Genomic DNA, 20,630 nt, shown 5'->3' on the forward strand with positions numbered 1-20,630 from the left:
CACAGCTAAAACTTTAGCAAAGTGTAGGTGGGCAAACTGAATACTGGCACGCCCTAACTTTTAAGTGCTTGTCTTCATAAGCTTAGTATTCTTTGAATATATGTTTTGAAACCCACATAAACCCATGGGAGGTGAGAAAGGAGAAACAAAATTAGAAAACAAAGAACAACACCCTCCCCAATGAAGTTCTGCTACAATCCCTTGGATTGCCTTGTCCTTTATCAACAATGACTAAGTCATCAGTATTTTGTCATAGCGGGGTGCCATTCCTAACAATATCCATCATGTTCTCTCCATACTGAGATACCTTAAACCTAAACAATGAGCTTCCAGAGGATCATAGGCAGAAATCTGAATCCTCTGGATTATTGTGAGGTAGTGGTGGTGAGCATGGTGGGATTGGGGAGTTGTATACCGTGTATGATGATCAAGCTGTGCTCTTGCAGCAGAGGAACCTCTAGTTTAATAACTGTGTTGGAATAGACTGGGAACTAGATGTTCCTCTCGGGGCTTTTTCATGTGTTTATTACTTCGATGTTTCATAGCTTCATAGTTAGTAAGGTCAGAAGGGACCTGAGCAGATCATCAAGTCCGACCTCCTGCCATGGCAGGAAAGAGTACTGGGGTCAAATGACCCCAGAAAGGTGATTGCCTAGCCACTTTCACTTTCTCTGTCTTCCCTTTGGCACTTAGATACAATGATAATAATAATGGAGAAGGTATAAGTACTTGAATAGTAGGACTGAGCAGACTGTATAGGACTCATCAGAGCCCTGCCCTGTCTTTCCTGCTTGTCAGCCTATGATTTTGACCCAACCTAAGTGAGCTGTTTAATCCCATAATTGGGATTTTTTTTGACCTATATGAAATGTCCCATTTACACATTGTCTTGAATTGATAAAAAAAGCTGTTAAATCAAAACAGCTAATCACAGGCAGAGGAGTCTAGTGGCCTGATCTGGGCAATCTTGTTATCTCTTCCTCTTTGGGTTGAAGCATTTGGGGATAGAGGATTAAAGGAAATAAGATGTCAATGCCTAATATATTTCTCAGAGCAACTGTGCCAGTTTATTTTGTATCTAAGAACATATTGCATATATACCACAGCTGTGAATTCTCATATAATACTGTGCTGAAACTCTAGGTCATTTCTCTACAGTTTTACCACATAATCTTTTTTTGTTTTGTTTTTTAACAAGAAAAATGGAGAAGGAGAAATACAAGGTATCCACTTATCCTGCCTGCAGGACCTGATCTGATAGCTACTTTTAGAACTGTCTCCCAAATGAGGCATCACACAGAACAGATACCTACATTTTACCCATGGTATGGACAGTCACCTGCAGTGTAGGACACCTGGGCTCAAATCCCTCCTTTCTCTGAGGGAGCTGGAACCTGCATCTTGCAGGAGAGTAACAGGCTGCATGGCTTAGGGGCTGAAGGTCAGCTACAGGGGGTTAGAGGGTAAGAGCCTGCCTGTCTAGGAGCTCTGGGCCAACTGGTAGGGGCAACTGGCTGGCCCTGCAGGAAGTTAAAAGCTCCCAAAGAAATGACACTGGAGATGGAGGGAAGCTTGGAAGAAAGGCAGCACTGTAGCAGGGGTGATGTTTTGCCAGTCTGTTTAGTTTGAGGTAGGAAAGGGGGAAGGCTGGCTCCTGGGCCTGGCTGATGGAGTAACAACCTGCTACATGGAGAGTACCTTAATGGCAACAGTATTTAAAATGAGGTTTCCCTTTTTCTTGTTAGCCTCTGAGCTATGGAGTCACCATCTCTCTCTTTCCAACCCAATTAGTATTCATTTTTCCATGCAAGTGGAATAACTTCAAGAAGACTTATTGAAAAGGCCCCAAACCTCAATACTCAATAGTTTGATATGTAGGGGGCAGTTGCTAGAAGTGGGTGGTAAGAATTCAATTTTACTCATGCAGAGGAGGGATATCAATCTGGATCTCCCACATCCCAGGTGAGTGCTTTAACGAATAGGCTGTTGACAAAAGAGGGTCACAAACTCCTTTTCGTCCTAGTTATATTGTATGAGAAATCCCTGACCTGGTTTAGGAACCCTGCTGTAAGGGAGAGATCTCCCAACTCCTTGAGATGCTGACTATACCCAAGAGATGGCATCCAACTCCAGCTGGGTGAAGTGATTCATCTCCCCAGGAGGGGGAACAGTTGAGCCCCAGTTCTGTATTGATTATAACTGGTTGGCTCAAGCGGCTTCCGATTCAGCTGGCTGGATTTTGTGAATCCCATTCTGAAACCCCTTAGACTTGCAATGCATTGTATCAGGAGTATAGGTGCATAATTCAGGGCTGTGGATTCCAGTAGATCGCAGGTTGCCTAAAAGGAAGGTTCTGCAGGTCTTTGCAGTGACACTCACGTTCTTTTGTGGATATAGCTCTATGTTTCCCCTCTAGCAGGAATCATCACACGGCTCTATTGCGCATACCCTCACAAGTTCTTTTTCTTAGCATGTGCTCAAGTAGTCATCTCCAGAAAAGTTTCGTGGTTTGGTTTGGTTGGGTTTTTTTGGCTTGTTTTTTTACGCCAATGCACAGCACTGTCTTGAATTCCACTTTGATTTTATTAATAGATCAAAGATATAATTTCAAAACACAAAATCCCTCTATCTCAGTGATTCTCAACCAGGTTGCCAAGGCATCCTCGAATACCTTGAGATGCTTTCAAGAGTGCCATGGGGTGCCATTCAATGTTAACACTGTTAAGCGTGTGAACATGATTCAGAAGGTAAACCTGGAGATTTCAAATGGAAATCCATAGTGTTAAAAACATTCTGACCTCTTCTGGGCTTTCCAAGTTCTTTGAAACAGAAGAATGGCTCTTTTTTGTTGTTTTTTGTGGGTTTTTTCTTTTCTTTTTTTTGGGTGGGGGTGGGGGAGGAGGTTGTAGTCAAAAGCTGATAGCTCCTTGTCCAACCTGCACTTAAAAACCTCCAGAGATAATTCCACAGCTTCTCCAAATAGCCTCTTCTACGTTTAACTGTCCTTATAGTTAGGGGTTTTTTTTCTATTTTGTAACGTTTTGTCCTTGGCTCCTTCTGGTCCCTCTTAATTCTTGAAATGTAGACTGTAGCTCAAATTCCCAACCCAGTATTTGTTTGAAGTTGCACTAGGTAGCAAAAGATTTCTTTTTTCCCATCTGGTGGATTGGAGTAGATGGCAGTCAGATATCACTGCTACCCAGCTTGGGCTAATTTGTTTTAAATATAGATAACTCACCAGGTTACTATTCATTTGTTAATTTGCTGCTAGGCTGAAGATTGCCTGGTCAGCTAACACATTTTTTTTTCTAAGTTAGTTAAGTCAGCAAAAAATGATACTTGAAGTATTTGTCACTTACTGGGCAGAAATCACACTTCATCTGCCATTAAATCATAGAAATCAGAGAGGCTTTGGGGGTAATGTGGTACATTCTTTCCTTGGAAAAGATTATTTGTAAAAAATATATCCTCAAATGCTTTTTCTTGCCAAATTTCAAGCACCTCAGTAGAGCTCTTCGTTGGGGAGAAGAATGATGTAGTTTCACTTATTTATGTGCCTTATCCTCTGGAGAACCTGACTGAGATCAGGATGCTATTGTGCCAAGAACTGAACACACCTAATGAGGAGATAGACCATAAGCTTGTTTGGAGAGAAACTAATTAAACCTAGCATGCTGAGCTGTCTGGAGAATTTTCATAAGGCTGACAGGAGAGATTTTTATCACGTTTACAACATAAACTGCTTTTCCTGGTGAAATAATGCTTTTCAGCTTGGAAACCTGCTTGCTAAATTTTCCATTAAACCGTGGCAAGAACGGAACACTTTGCTTCTCTCGGAAACCCGCAAAAGCGGGGATTTTAATCCTATTTTGCTGGACATGGCTGCTGTTTCCTTGATTTCCTTCCTCAGGCTAGGTGCTTAAATGTTAGTCATCCAAGTCCAGAGGTAAGTTGCTAAATAGGCAACCTGATTTTTAAGAAGTTCTGAGTATGCACTAACCCTCATTCACTTCAACTTAAGCAGCAGATGCTCAATACATTTCAAAATCAAACTATGTTTTAAGATAGGGCTTGATAAAGTCATGAATGAGGTTCTCCAAGCCCTTGCTTGTGATAAGGGGCTTAGACCCAGGAGGACTCTTCCAATCCCAGGTGGCAATTCAGGTGCCTAAATACAGATGAAGAAACCTATGCATTCAAGTACTAAGTTTGAGAATATTGGTCATTTTTTTATTTTTTTTGGTGCTTCCACAGAGATTGAGTTCCAAGAAAATTATGCCCTAAAGCTGTTTATAATGACATCTCATTGATTGCTACAGCATGGGGTTTAAAAGTTCTGACACTACTAATAGGGAATTGGGCTGCTAAAATGTGACTCTTTTTCTCTCCATTTCGCTTATGCTGCCTAGGAAAACTAGAACATCAGTTAGCTTTTTTAAGCCTCTACAATGCAATAGAAATGACCCCCTGCAATGCAGTGAAGTGTTTCCAATAATATTTTAGAGATGTTGCTAATTTTTGGCAGATGCTGGGAGGAAAAGGGCTTACAAATGGCAGGTGACAGGCTGTTGTTTTTGTGTTTAACCAGGAGCATGGGTGAGGGGGTAGGGATGAAAGAGCATGGAGGGCTCTGCTAAGAAATGTGACCTTGTTTTAATGTGAATGAAAGCAACTTTGGCACAGACCCTGGGGCCAAGGGGCGGATAGGAATGACTGATCCCATTTATAACTCCTCCTGCTGAGAGCACATGCGCACACCACAAGAGATAAACAAACATTTTTTGGGAACAATGTCATCCAGATTCAGACTTGGACTGCTGTGGGCTGAATGCAACAGCTCACCAAGACTGGCTAGTGTGATGGGACATTCACCTTTCACCCTAGCATGTAAATCAGTGCCATTCATGGAGTTTTGCTCCGCTTCCCTCCCCCACCACTATAGATTTTGTCTTTCCTTTGCCTTCACTGCATAAAGTTAAAATGAAAAATTGACTTCTGCTTGCTCATTTATTCATAACGCATTTAATAGATTCAAGATGGCACTGGGTCAAGAAGTACTAAAGGATGATTTAGAGCTCTTACAAAATGTATCTCTGTGTGTATGCATGTGCGCAGATATATGCATGCAAACACACAGGCATGTAAGAAAGGGAGAATTTAAAGCCTGAAGGTATTTGCTTCCATCTGTGGAGGCATCAAAGGATAATGCCTCAAGGAAGCAGAGTATGTGCACCCCACAGGCACTACACCCCAAAATGGAGGTAGCCACCTAAATGAAGCATAGGACAGGAATTAAATGGCATCATTGTGGGATGTGTTGCAATGGGAGTGGGCATGCTATGTTTCTCACTGTGACACTTCTTCATGTGGTCTGGAGGAGGCTTTCAGAGGTCCTGGGAGGTTGGGTTTTTTTGGAGGGGTGGGGCTCCTCTTTGGCACAGAATTTCATTTTTTTTTTTTTTTCTTTTGAGGTTTGCAACAGGGTTAGGGAACCTTGCTATATAGAGATGCTTTAAGTAAGTACCAGAACACCTCTGAAAGAAGTCCCTTAACTACAAAAAGGCATGCCTGGTTCTGGCCTCACCCCCTTCCAGAAATGCATAATAGGTAAGACAAGGCAGTTAGGCCCAGGCTGCTGAAGGGGCAAGGGCTATAAGCAGCTGGTTCTGGATAGCACCTATTAGTTAAGGAGGCTACAGATTGGAGAGCTGAAGTTGTACTGCTGCAGAATGGCATGGCTACAGTAGCATGGTGAGTATTTGACCTGATGATATACACAATGAGAGAAAGGCAGTGGAAAGGATCATCCATGTTGAAAGGCCTATGAAATGTTAGTGGTCAGGGGAAGGCTGTTGGGCATCGGCACCCTAAGTACAGATTGTGCAGAGGACCTTGGGGAATAGGACAGATGGGGTCGCTCACTTCCTCAGATCTAGGAGGAACCTCATTGTGATGAATGGTTGCCCTGATGCAGGGTGATGGGAATGGGATTGGTTGAAACTCCGATGTGAATAGGAATTATGCTAATGCCATTGTGGTATAATTGACATGAGAGAGCACCTGCCATGGGCCTTAAAATGGCCTCTGAGGGATGCTGGTTTGTTTATTGTCTAACAGTAGAATTTTAGGTGGGTTAAAAATGTAGGGAACTTAAAAAAAAAAATCATAGATACCAGAAGCAGAGTGCACACCCGGCTGAAGATACTTGTGCCTTCCTGTAAACGAATGATGTGTAGAGTGTGTGAAGAATGCAAGTTTGAGTCTGTGGGGGATTTCAAGTTTTGAAATGTTTAGGAATGAAACCTGAAAATGTGAGATTTATCTTCATTTTGGGTTAATCAGTTTGGCTTTGTCACAATCTGATACAATGTTTTGCTTCAATTTAGACCTATTTTATATAATGTCATAAAACATTTTGAACAAATTGAAGAAAGGTCATTTGCAGAGGAAAATATATATATATTTCACTTAGAAATAGCAGGGTTTATTTCTCTCAATCAAAATTTTGGTGAAATTCACATGATTTTGCAAAGTGTTTTGATCCGGACAGAACTACATTTTCTGCTAAAGTGTTTTTTGTTTCTGTTTTTTTTCCCCTGAATCGCTCCAGTGCTGTGCATTGGCAAAGAGGACAATCAGGGCTACATTCAGATTGTGTAATGGGGTGCTCAAAATGACAGAGAGGCATTGTTAATACAAACAGCTACAATATAAAAAAGGAGATCATAATGAACCTATTTGTTTCAGATCTGATTTGCACAAGAACTCTGCCTTGTTGCATCTTGCTCAGTTCTGGAAGGAGGCAGGTTGAAAAATGCTTTAGAAAGTGAATCTTGGGCTTGGTGTTCTTGCCTACCCACTAGGAGTTTTCCTTCAGACATAACTATATAACCAACTCTTTGTGGCCCTGAGTTTCAGTGTGGAGCTCTAGGGTGACATTTCCGTGGTCTTGCAATGGGATATTCTTCTCCCCAATCTCTGGCATGTTCAGCTGTCTCTCAGCTGAGCATGCCAAACACCAGAGGGTAGAAGAGTGCCAAAGCGTAGAAGCAGGAAGAGGTGTGTTACATGCCAGCTCAGTGCTTGGTGAAAATGGGGTATATGGTCACTCTACCCAATGGCCAGCAATACTGAGCATGTCAGGTGCTAAGGATAATGTTACTATGCTTTTCTTATCTATAGAAAGTAAAATATCTCCCAGTTGTGAACAGTGTTGGAGAGTTTTACAGGCAGTGCGGCTCTAGGATCACTCCTCTTGTGTCTAGGGCTGTAGCGTAGTGGAACAAAGTCTCCTTCACCCCCTGTTCAGCACTGTAATGCATACACTCTCTTTATCAGGAGAGTTCCTAGAGAATATTCAAGAAGAAATCTGCTTCCACAATCCCTAGTGAGATTCCAACCAGATGGACCACTCCATGTATTGTATTTGAATCTGACATTTCTTCCTTGCCTCTTCCTTTGTTTTGCCACTGACTTATCACAAGGGTAGGCTTTTTCAAGCACGGTTAACATTCTTGAAATGTCTATTTTTTGCTAACACCTAGGTAGTAGCCAGTGGCAGTTCCAATCCCCTCAATCTAGAAGTGATGCATCAGGTTTTCAACTCACTGATTTAGATTTACCCTCTCATAGTTACCCTCAGGTGCTTAGAAATGAATGCTCTAGCAAGCTTCATTCTTGGCAGTATCCTTTCAAGAGGAGGATGGAAATCCTTGAGGATGGAAGAATAGTAATAAATTGTTCCACTGCTAATGGCAAGGTGTTTAGTGTACCTGTAATGCTTATGCTATTTTCTGAGTACCTCTTTACAACTAAAAAAAGGGCAGTTTTCAGCTGCCTCTTGGGCGTTGATGTGGATAAGTTGACAAGGACAAATCCTGCTGAGCACACCCTGCCAACCCACTCCCCCATAAATCGCCAAAACCAGAAACAAGCTGGTGAGGCTGTTCTGGGGTCATTTCCAGTGACAAGCCCCAAGCATACCAGATGGATCTTGGGACTGACTGAAGGGGGTGACCAAGAGCATGTTAATGAATGGATTTCTGGTCTTGGAATCTGCATTCAGGCACTGGTAAGGAGGGCATGATTGGGAACAACCTAGCTGGGGCATAATGCTGCTCCTACTATAAATGGTGACTTCGACAGCAGTGGCGGTGATCTCTCATGGTCAAGGATGATCACTCCCATGGGTCAAGTAAGCTGTAGATTAGTTGGTTGATAGTTAAGAAAGCTGATCCTATGGCCACAGACTCTATGGCAGGCACCGCAGGTGGTAGTTAAAGGGTTTCTTGGTCTTGTTTCCTTTGCTTCCATTTCTGTCATTTTTCTACCTCCAGGGTGAGGACAGCTTTCCTCAAAGTAAGAGAGAACTTCTTTCACAAGGTGTCACCATGTAGCCCTGTCCCAGGCTAGTTTTTCCCAATTTGTGATGCCAAGGCTATACTTCTTAATGTTCACCTTGAGGGTATTCTTGAAGCATTTCCTCTGGCCCCCACATGCCCTTTATCCTTGGCTGAATTGAGAATATAGCAGTTGTTTTGGTAAACATACATCAAGCATATGCACACAATGCACTGTCCACCGCAGGTGACGCTAAATGATCTGCACTTCCATCCTGGTGGTGTTAGCAGTGGTGAGGATGCAAGCATTTGTGCGACAATCCTCCTGCTTTATGCCAAGAGTCTTCTGGAGGTAGCACTGGTGAAGGCATTCCAGGCTTTTCAGGTGGTCCCTGTAGGTCACCCAGGCTTCATGGACATGGAGAAGAGTTAGAGTTACCACAGGCTTGTATAATAGGAGCTTTGTGTGAGTCCTAATGTTGGGATCATTAAATACATGATGATTTAGTCTTCTGAAGACAAAGCGGGCACAGAGGATCCTATACTGGATTCCCTTGTTGATGTTGACTGCCTTTGAGAGATGGATGCTGAAGTATGCAAGGTGTTCGACATTCTCCATCTCCTCTCTGTCAACGAGGATCTTTGCTGAAGTGCTGCTCTGCTCCCCTCACCTCCAGTGACAGCTTCTCTTCTCACTCTTGCCCTTGCTGCACCACTCCAGGCAGGCAGGTGAGGGGGCAGGGCTCAGCCCAATGCAGAGCGCTGCAGGTATAGCCACAGACTGGGTGAATTCTGCTATATGCGTCCCCCTTACCTCCCCCTCCCCCGCCCCGGATAGATCCCAAGAGGGGTAGTAGTCCCTCAGGTTCAATCTGAATAAAGGGAGCTTGAGGCATTCAGTCAGAAAAACAGCAGTGGATGCCTCCGAAATGTTTTATTCTCCCCCAACACATGCCAAGCTGAGAGAGGCCTCAGAGCCCACCTGCCCAGTGCCAGGGCTCTGGGGGGCAAAGATGCAGGGCTTGGCATTGCCATGCCCCAGATTCTAGCCCCTGCTTTGATTGGAGCCCTGGCAATGTCAGGTCAGTCAGTGCAGCTAAAATCCATTTTTTTTCTCTCTCTTTAATTTGAGGCAGCTGAGAGCATTAAGGCCCTAGCAGTTAAGAAGCCAGCACCCCAGCAGGCTTGTATAGTATCTGTGAGGCTGAGCATGAGCCTGACAGGTAAAAGTGGTGAGTTTGTGGCTCCTCCTGTCCCCATTTTGCTGGACCCAGGGTTCTCTCATGGGGTCCCTTTTTTCATTGTTGGCTTGTTGCTGTGTTGCTGGTTGTTGGGTGTACTTTGGCCCCTCAGGCCTTCTACAGCTAAATGACTGGTCCTGTTGTATGGCTCAGGCCTGTGGGTTGTGACCTACCATTCAAAAGGTTGCAAGTTCAAGGGTGAGCCTAAGGGACCACCCAATCTGAGAAAAGGGATCTTGAGATGCTCAGTTGGAAAAACAGTGGTGGGCATCTCCCAAATGTTTTTCCCCCTGACACATGCCAAACTGAGATTGGCCCCAGAGTCCACCTGACCAGTGCCAGGGCTCTGGGGTGCAAAGATACAGACTGACATGGCATGCTCCAGGTTCTAGCCCCTACTTTGATCACAGCCCTGGCAGTGTTTGTGAAGACAGGTGAGTCAGTACAGCCAAAATCCTTTTTTTTTTTTTTTAACTTTGGGGCAGCTAAGACCATTAAGAGCCTAGCAGATGAGAAGCCAGCACCCCTTCAGGCATGTGTAGCTTCTGTGAGGCTGAGCATGAGGCTGGCAGGAAAAGTGGGGAGTTTGTGGTTGCTTCTGGTTTCTTTTTGTGTGGGTTGTTTTGAAGGGTAGTTTGTACATCAGCTCTCAACCAACATACAGATATGCTTGTTGTTGAGGCTCAAGCCTGTGGGTTGTGATCTAGTCTCCTTAAGGTTATGAGTTCAAGGCTGGTTAATGACCTCTCAAGTTCAATCTGAGAAAAGGGAGCTGGAGGTATTCAGTTAGAAAAACAGCAGTTGTTGTCACTAGTATTTCCCCCCAACAACACCTGCTTAGTTGAGATGGGCTCTAGAATCCGCCAGGGCATGGCATAATGAAACCCCTTTTTGGTTTTGGCATGCCATGCTGATCCCTAGATCTAGACCCTGTTTTCATCAGAGCCTCAGCAGGGTCTCTGAAGACAGGTGTAGTGATGCAGTCATAATCTGGGGGGTTTTTTTCCTTGTTTAAATTTTTGGCAGCTGAGACCATCAAGACTCTAGCAGATGAGAAGCCAGAACCCGTGCAGGCTTCTATAGCATCTGTGAGGCTGATAATCAGACAAAAGTGGAGGGTTTGTGGCTGCTTGAGGCCCTCTGTTGCTGGACACAGGGCCCTCTCACAGGGTCCTTCATTTGGGGGGAGGGGGAGCGGTTGTGATGGTATGTGTAAATTTGTTTGGCGACAGAAGGAACAGTTTTATGTTGACTTGAAGGAAATCCTGACTATCCTCTTGAAAGAGGTCAAGATCACTCTTCTTGGGGACTTCAGTGGAAGGACTGGCTGGGATTTTCACATGTGGAGGGGCATCATTGGGAAGGAAGGAATGGGCAAGGACCATTCCAACAGAATTCTAATCAGTAAATGTGCAGAGCATGACCTTACTGTTACTAACACTATCTTGAGACAACATGACAGGTTCAAAACAGCATTGGAGTATCCCCAACTTGTAACAATGGTACCTCCTCAACTACATCATCATAAGCGTGTATGATCTAAAAGATGTCCATATTATACTTGTCATGAGAGGAGTCAAAACATCAAAAGCAGCCCATATAAGTCCAGAGACAGTACAACAGCAAATGCCTTCAGACCCCTAGGGAGTGTCTACACATGCATTTAGGCGCTCCTAAATTTAAGGCGCATTAATTTAATGCGCGTTAAGATGATTTAGGCTTCCATCTACACATGCACACATTAAAGAGCATAAACACTCTGTGTGTGTGGATTAACATGGGACTAAAGTTAGTCCCAAGTCAATCCATAAACATCATGAATGTGCCGTAATGTGCATTAATGTGCTTTAGTTATTTGTGACTAAATTTAATACCTGCTTTTGTAGGTATCAAATTTAGGGCTGAATAGCCTAAAATCGCCATTTTAAGGCACATTAAGGGCATGCACATGTAGATGCATGCCCTTAGTGTGCTTTAAATTATGCTCAAGCGCCTTAAATTGGCATTTGTAGATGTGCCCCTGGATATCACAAACCTTTCCAAACATATCTCATTAAAAAACTTGCCACTCTTAGTGGATGTGATAATTTTAATGGGGTGACAATTTTTGACCAATCTGGCCACAGAAAGCAGTTTATGGCCATGACCAAACACAAGCGCACTGCTGGAGACAGCTTAAAAATGGCTGATTGGGTGAAAATCTGACCCCTCATTGAATGAGGGGTTCAGCTGAAGACATTGCAAAACAACATCTTCTATAACTTCTGTCTGCACTGCTTCTTAGCCTCTGAGCTGTTTTCAGAATGGGGGGCAGGGGGAAAGGAAGTAGAAAAAGCTTTGTCTGAGGGATTTTCAGCCCCTGCTGGAGAGTGGGGTGGGTGTATTGGAGCTCCCCTGAGGTGCGGGGCTCAAATTCATCTATCCCATCCTCCAGTGCCAGCTGGGGCCCCTAGAATGAGCTCCCTCTGCTCCTTTTTCCCCTCTCCCATTCTGAAACGGACAAGCTGGGAGACGGGAGGGGCATTTGCTAAGGGAAACTGACTGTAGGCTCACAGCCAGCATAGTTTCGTAGTTTCTAGGGTCGGAAGGGACCAGAACAAATCATCAAGTCTGACCCCCTGCCCTGGGCAGGAATGAGTGCTGGGATTATAATACCCCAGCCAGATATCTATCCAATCTCCTCTTAAAGACCCCCAAGGTAGGGGAGAGTACCACCTCCCTTAGGAGCCCACTCCAGAGCCTGGCAGCTCTAACCATAAAGTAATGCCTGATGATATCAAGCCTGAACCTACTCTTAATCAATTTGTGGCCTTTATTCCTTGTTATCCCAGATGAGGCTCTGTTTCCCCTGGGCACCACCTATTTCCCGTTGGTCCCCCCGGTGACCTTATAGATTGCCACCAGATCCCCTCTCAGTCTTCTCTTGTGGATGCTGAATAGATTCAGGCCCTTTAGTCTATCTTAGTAGGGCCCGGCCTATTGCCCCCTGACCGTGCGAGTGGCCCTCCTCTGGACCCCCCTCAAGGTTAGCCACATCCCTCTTGAAGTGCGGTGCCCAGAACTGGATGAAGTACTTCAACTGTGGCCTGACCAGCACCGCATAGAGGGGAAGGATCACTTCTCTGGACCTGCTTATGATGCATCTGTAGATGCATGACAAGGTGCAGTTAGCTTTACTGACCACTTCCTCTCATTGGCAGCTCATGTGCATCCTGGAGTCAACAGTGACTCCAAGATCCTTTTCAGCCACTGTGTTGTTGAGAAGCGTATTCCCCAGCTATAGGCATGTTGCTGGTTCCTTCTTCCTAGATGCAGCACCCTGTACTTGTGTGTGTTGAATTCCATCCTGTTCTCAACCACCCACCTCTGTAACCTGTCTAGATCTAGTAGGATTCTGTCCCTCCCCTCCAGTGTGCCCACTTCTCCCCACATCTTTGTGTCATCAGCCAATTTGGACACTGTGCTTTCCACGCCCATCTCCAAGTCGCTGATAAAGATGTTGAATAGCACAGGCCCGAGGACTGAGCCCTGGGGAACTCCACTGCCCACATCCCTCCAGGTCGAAAATGACCCATCCGCCACCACCGTCTGGGTGCAACCATCGAGCCAATTAGATACCCCTAATCGAGCAGTTAGATTCCCTACATCAAACAGTTAGATACCCCTCCCCCCTGAAACCAACAGTGAAGTTCTGTTTGTTCCAAGGGATTGTTGCAACTCAGAATGCTTCCTGCAAAACATTGTCAGTTACAGTGGGGAGCTGCACTTCTGTCTGCACCCAGGATTGAAAAAGATAACACTTGTGTTTAGGAAGCAAACTCCAAAAGAGACCATCCATGAGGTTTGCATGGAATTAATTGCCTTTATAACCCAATGTATCCGGACTGGTTTGACAAAAACAACGCTAAGATCAAAGTCTTTCCCAAACAAAAGAGAAAATCTTTCTGTGACTGGTAAAACCATCCTATGTACAGTTAAAAGCAGGAAACATTTTGATGGCTTAAAGCTGAAGTCCAGAGGAAGATTCAAAAAATCAAAAACAAATGGTGGAAAGAGAAGGCAAAAAAATGCAACAATTTGTTGACAGTCATGACATGCAGAGCTTCTTCAGTGCAATCAAGGATATGTATGGACCAAGTTCTTGTGGGCTTACCCCACTTAGATCTGAAGATGGGAGTATACTTCTTAAAGATAATGAGTCCATCAAAAAACACCTGAAGGAGCACTAACAAAAGCTCCTAAACCAAGAATCAATGATGTCTGATGAAACCATTGAATCCTTCCTGCAGCATCCAGTAGGGGAAGTACTTGCCAGTCCACCAGGTGGTAAGACAAAGAACAACAAAGCTTCTGGTCCTGATGACATATTGGCTGAGGTCTTCAAAGTTGATGGGGAAACTATGACTTAAAGTCTGGAACAATGAGGACATTCTCAGTGACCTAAGAAATGCCAATATTCTCACCGTTTTCAAGAAGGTAGGAAGTCTGACTGTGAAAACTATCAAGGTATCACCTGCCCTTCCGTCACTGGGAAGATCCTTGCTCAAATTCTGCTGAACAAGGATCCCTCTTGCCGAGGAAATTCTTCCTAAGTCTCAGCGTGGCTTCTTCAGATCATTGAGAGGCACCATGGATATAAAGATTTCATAGACATTAGGGCTGGAAGGGACCTCACAAGATCGAGTCCAGCCCTCTGCCCATGGGGCAGGAAGTCAGCTGGTGTCAGATCACTCCAGCAAGATGAGCATCCAAGCATTTCTTAAAGGTATCCAGAGTAGGTGCTTGCCTCACTTCTGGCGGGAGTCTATTCCAGACTCTGGAGACTGGAACAGTAAAGAAGTTTTTCCTTATGTCCAACTTAAAATGGTGTTGCAGCAGTTTGTGAGCATTAGACTTTGTCTTCCCTTGGGGTGCCCTGGTGAACAGGCATTTTCCAAGTTCCTGATGCTCACCTCTAATATACTTATACAAGTCACCCCTGAGTCTTTGCTTCTCCAGACTGAGGAGTCTCATGCCTCTCAGCCTCCCCTCATAAGTCCTGTTCTCTTGACCTCTTCTAATCATGTGCATGGCTCTCCTCTGGACTCTCTCAAGCTTTTCCATATACTTTCTAAAGTTTGGAGCCCAGAATTGGATGAAGTACTCCAGCTGTGGCCTCACCAATGCCAAGTAAAGTGGAAGGATGCCTTCTTGGGTCTTTCTTGAGATGCATCAGCAGATGCAAGCCAGAATTTTATTTGCCTTGCCGGCTGTGGCATTGCATTGGTGGCTCATGTTCATCTTGTGGTCAATTATGACCCCCAAGTCTCTTTTGGTCATGGTGCTAGTGAGTGTACCACTGCGGAGCCCATAAGTATGATGTGGGTTTATGACATGATTTTTATGGCCTGGTAGATCCAGGAAAAATGCTGAAAACAACACCAGGAACTGTATATAGACTTGATTAATTTGACCCAACCTTTCAACTCTGGTAACTGTGAGGCTCTATGGAAGATCTTATTGAAGTTTGGCTGCCCAGGGAAATTAATCATCATCCTAAGACTCCTTTATGACCAGATGAATGCCTCCATCCTAAGCAGTGGCTATGATGGAGAGGAGCCGGAGAATGTTGAACACTTTACATAATTCAGCATCTATTTCTTGAAGAAAGCCACCATCAATGAGGAAATCCAGTATAGGATCTGATGTGCCACCTCTGCCTTCAGAAGACGGAATCGTTATATATTCAATGATCCCGACATCAGGACTTGAACAAAGCTCCTATTATATAAGGCTGTGGTAACTCCAACTCTTCTCTGTGTCTGTGAAGCCTGGAACATCTTCACCAGTGCTATGTCTGAAAGATCTTTGCCATAAAGTGGGAGGATCATTGCACAAATGCCAGTGTCCTTACCGATGCTAACACCACCAGTATGGAAGTGTTGATCATTCAACATCAGCTGTGGTAGACAGGGCACTGTGTGCCTGATGGAGTTTACCAAAATAACTGCTATATTCCCATCTCAGCCAAGGACAAGGGACACACAGGGTCCAAAGGAAATGTTTCAAGGACACCCTCATTAAGAAGTATGGCAATGACAGCACACTTCGGGAAAAACTAGCTCAGAACAGGGCTACATGGCGATGCCTTGTGAAGGACTTACAGTATCATCTCTTAAACAGCCAATGTATAGCAGCTCAGCTATAAAGGTGCCAGAGACTTCAGTGGAGTCTTCTGCCTGATTAGGAGCAGGAAGAATTGGAAACCTGGGGCTGGATTTATTTGGTTCTGTCAGTATTTTACTTTTACTTTTACTTTTTTTTGTACTCCATAAAGTGCAAGGAACCAGAGAATTGGGCCCCCCATAAGTGGTCTCATGAGAGTTCTAGCGTGATTTTGCATCTTCCAGGAGTCTTAATGGGATGAAGCGGCCTTCAAAACTCAGGGGACAAGGTGTATATCTCGCCTCCCTGTTTCTACTGCTGTTTATGCTACAGTATGTCTTTTTCATTTGGAAGGCAGTTGGTGAAGATGGCCCAGAAGGAAAGAATAGCTACACGAGCACGCAGCCCACTCTGCATGTGCTCAGGGTTAATAAAATCTAGCTTAAACTGGGTGCACACAGAAATCTCCACACAACTAGCACAGTTGTTCTCATTGCCATGGCCACTTCCTGACACTTCAAAAGATGCCTAATTAGCTCATCTTCTTGTTATCTACTACAAGTCCTCACCGTTTGTTCTTTGGCATTTCAGAAAAACAGCTGTCCTTCAACAGATCTCAAAATCCATTTCCAAGTTGTTTAATGAGTTCAGTATAACTTTAGTCTTCCATTGACCAAAAGGTTCTCTTAAGATACTGCCACTAATACAAGACTTTTCAGGCTGATTTACCTTGGAGCTTCTGCCAGGTGACACTTCACTCTATTAACTGTGTCAATGTCAATTGGCTTCCACTGGTGTCTCTATATATTCTGTCCTCAAAAGAATTGTTTTTAACTCTTTCTTGTATCAATATTAACAACTGAACTGGCTGTGCAAGTATTAACACATCTTATTTATAATCTGTATTTGTTACTTTTTCTGTAAGATCCATTTGTGATGGGTCAATCTCTGTTTATTTTGCCCACATATCAGAAAGGGTAGACATCCTTCTGTATAGTCTGTTAGATCCTGGCTTTTCTTCATGGAAATTATTTCTTATATTTTCTCCCATGCAACATTGCACCTTTCCCCCCAAAATTGGTCCCCCCCAAATTTGGGTGCGTTTGTTAAGTGGGGAAGCTGATTTTCTTCTCAGTGGGTGTGTCTACATGTGCTATTACACAGTAAGCCTACTGGGGGAGTACATCTACATGTGCTCCCTCTTGAGAGCAGATTTGCTCCCAATTGGAGCAGCCTGGAGATGGCTGCTTCCACCCTGTTCTGTCCTCCAGCAGCCAGGGGGAGCTCCAGGCTCCTCCTGGATGCTAGCTCAGGGGCTGGCAAGGAGCACAGGGCCAGGAGATAGCTGCCTCCTGGCCCCATACACATTAGGACGGGTCCTGATGTTCACGGGGTGGAAGAGTGGCTGCTGCAGAGCTCTCCCACCCTGTGCACATGATAACAAGCCCTATGCCCATGGGGCTGCCCCATGCAGCCCTGTCCTGTTCTGGGGCAGGTCCCAGCCAGTCCTGGGCTGGGTGGGCAATTCTCCTGGTGCAAGGAGCTCCTGGTCCTGGCTCCACAATTGGAGCTGGGCTGGGAGATTGTTGCCTGCTCCCCAGGCAGGTTCCAAACTCAGACCTAGGGTGGGGACAATGTCTCCCTGCCCTGGCAGCAGGCAGCTTCTGGGGACAGGGAGCAATTTGCTCACGGTCTGCCATGTACATGTGGACTACTGTACGGTCACTACTGTGTGGTTAATTTGCTATCTGCATTTGCAGGTAGCAAAGTAACCCTGCAGTTGACTGACTGACTATGCTGTAAGAGTCTGCATGTGTCGATGGTGTCAGTCAACTGTGCAGTAAAGCATCTTGTGTAGATGCACCCAGTACAGAAGCACTCACTCCTGTTTCACAGTGCAGCAACTATTTCATTACTATTCAGGTAGCTGAGGGAATCAGGTGACTTAATGGCTCATTGTTCTTCACACCAGAGAAGTTAACAATCATCTCTCCTTTTTCATGATCTTGATGGTCAGCTAATCAAGCCAACCTTTCCTGGGGGAATTTTGCTGTCTGCTAGCTGCTTCTGCACTCTCTCATCTAGTTGCACAGCCTTGGAGGCATTTTAGGTCTTTTCAGAATCATAGATCTACTTATGGACACAAGTTTTTAGCAGTAGTTAGGGATTCAGCTCTAATTAAGCAGGAAAGAGAAGGTGAGTCATGCTGACACTTGGTTTCTGTTTCTGCTCTATTCAGCCATAACTCTGGAAACAATATTTTTTCTTCTTTTTGCCTTTCAAAAACACAGTGTGCATTACATTCTGGGTCATGTTGCAGGTGGGAAAATATTGTAACTCATTTCTCCATGTGGGGGCATTGGTCCTCTGTTGAAAATGAGCTACTCTGTGTCAGGCTGTAGAAGAGAGGAATTGCCAGGCTACATTAGATCCAGGGTCCATTTAGCCCACATCCTGTCTTTGTTGGTGGCTATTACTGTCTTCTTGAGAAAAATTGTCCTCCATGAAGGTCTGATCCTAATCCTTGGTAGCTACAGACTATTTTGAACCCTAACGTTTTTTATAGCATTGATTAAGACAGTTCTAGATATTTTTTGCCCAATAAATGGGCAAATCCCCTCTGAATCTTGCTGAGTTTTGATCATAGTGATATCTTAGGGCAGCGGGGGCCAACTTCTTGGCAGATATGCCATGAGGTAATCCCCATACTCTTCCCAAGTGCCACTTATCCCATTCCTCTCCCTGAGCTGCTGCTCTGTTTTGTTCCCTACCCTATCGGCTGCTGTACTCCCTGTTCCCTCCCTGGTATGCGATGTGCTACTGCATGCCACAGGTTGACCATCCCACTCCTAGGAGATCTCGCTCTCTTTCTTTTGCTCTCTTTTACTTCTGACTACCAGAATTTCATGCAACGTGGGTAACCCAGCAAATACCAGTAGATTCTAAATAGACTTCCAGTTTGACTTGTGGTATCCTTTTCCAACCAGTAGCCACTCTTTACTGCAGCTTGTAATTTCTCCTCTCTAATACATAAAGTTAACCCCTTTCTTATCTTTGCCTTTGACTGCAGAAGCTGGCATGCCCTAATCACGAAAGGCAAACCCATGACTCTCTTGCTCTGGATGCATAAACCCCATCACTGATATGGTATGTAGTGCATATATTCTGCTAGAGCAGTGGTCTCCAACCTTTTTAAGTGGGAAATCACCTTTGGCATTTAAAAGCAACCCAGGATCTACTGTGTGCAAGTGTGTGGGGAGAGAAGGGGGGGCAGATTGAGGTAGATCAAGAAAAAATTATTTGGGGGTGCACCTCCCCAGCAGGTAAGTCCCACCCAGCCAGGTCCCCACTCAACTTACCCTTGTTCCTGCCTCTGCAGCACTGTCCCTCCCGGTGGGGGCCTTGATCTAGCCCCCGCCCCTTCCCTCCCCCACAGACTGACCTGCTGGACTGAGGCACGTGTGTGCATGCATGTGGGCACTCAGCCCCCCACACCAGCCTCAGATGACTCCAAGAGACCTACATCAAGAGGCTCCAAGATCTACTGGTGGATCGAGCTCCACTGGTTGGTGTCCACTGTCTTATATGGTTTGCCTTGCACATCAATTATGAATGTGAGTGACATGCATGTGGGTCCTATATACAATATGCATAGGATCTTTGAGACCACTTAATACATAAGGCTTTATGCAACATTTAATAATTTTTAAGCTATTAAAGAGTCTCAATAATGGCAGGAATGGGAAACAGGAGGAGGCCAGTTTTGAATTAAAAAAAAAAAAAAAGACCCTCCACGGTCCTTTTGCTAGGTACAACATGCGCTGCAGGCTCAGTTTGCTTCTTCATGGCTTGGAAATATTAACAATATGGTAAAATAAGAGGAAAAGCAAGTAACTTTTTCCCTCTCTCTTTACTGTGACTGAATAAAAAAGGTTTAAGAGCACCAAGTTGTCTGTAAATTATGAGTATGTGTTTGTATTGGCTTTTGAACCAGGTCTTCTTGATTACAAACTCAAAGGAGGGGAAAAATATACCCCTGGAATGATATTAGCTAAACACATGCATGCTAATAAATTTAGGTGTTAATGGCTTGTTTTTGTGCTGTTTGGTTGCCATAGAGATGGGCTACATGAACTAATAGGTTTGTTCTGAGAAGTTCAATACACATTTGCCAAGTGTTCTGTTTCTGTGGTTACCCCTTCTGCTTTTTCCCATGCCCATCAAGTGGAATTAGCTTGGAAGCAAAGCCTTTCCGGTTTTAATACACTCCCGACAAGAAGTAGTTGGGAGAAAGAACTGAAGAAAATGGAGTTTGCTTCAGGCCATCCAGGACTACTAAAATGGATGCAGGAAACAGCAGTGAGATGAGAGATGATTGCAGTTGTAACCACATGGGGCTATTTTGAAGGCTGGCTTATGAATCTGTAGCTTGCATTTCATGAAATGTCTAGCTTGAAGGTCAATATTAGCAAAACAGGAAAGGACAATTCCCTGAGCAGGGTGCTGGGGGGGAGACAGGAATGTCTCATCTGATTATAAATGCAGGTGTAGCAAAAAGAGAGGTGGCTGTGCATGGCTTGCAAAGGATTATAAGAGATAATAGCAGAATGGAAGAACAGCACTCATGTGGGGTAAGGAGAAATGCGCAACTTGTCAACAGAAAGCAAACCCAATGAGGAACATTACAGGAGAATAGGATTTCAGATTTCAATTCTGTTTTATTCTGAAGTAAAAGAGGTGCATGGCAAAGTTTCCAGTTTGAGCTTGATTTGCCTGTGCCCATCTTCCGTGCAGGATAGGGCTGGTATTAAACTACAAGGTACCATGGCATACCATGTCCATTGTTGCTGCCTTTTACCTGTGAACCTTGCCACAGCCATCCAGGTCAGTTGCCTCTAAAACGATT

The 20,630-nt window shown here is 44.6% G+C and overlaps 1 long non-coding RNA gene across 1 annotated transcript; it reads left to right on the forward strand.

Annotated features, from left to right (window-relative positions):
* The first annotated feature begins 588 nt into the window (after positions 1-588).
* Positions 589-20,332, forward strand: LOC109322556. Its single transcript, XR_002104398.1, has 3 exons — positions 589-969; positions 13,772-13,778; positions 20,319-20,332. It is a non-coding gene; the product is annotated as an uncharacterized LOC109322556 (long non-coding RNA).
* The last annotated feature ends 298 nt before the right edge of the window (positions 20,333-20,630 follow it).

This window comes from Crocodylus porosus, unplaced genomic scaffold (assembly GCF_001723895.1).
Source record: "Crocodylus porosus isolate Cpor-Errol unplaced genomic scaffold, CroPor_comp1, whole genome shotgun sequence".
NCBI lineage: Eukaryota > Metazoa > Chordata > Crocodylia > Crocodylidae > Crocodylus > Crocodylus porosus.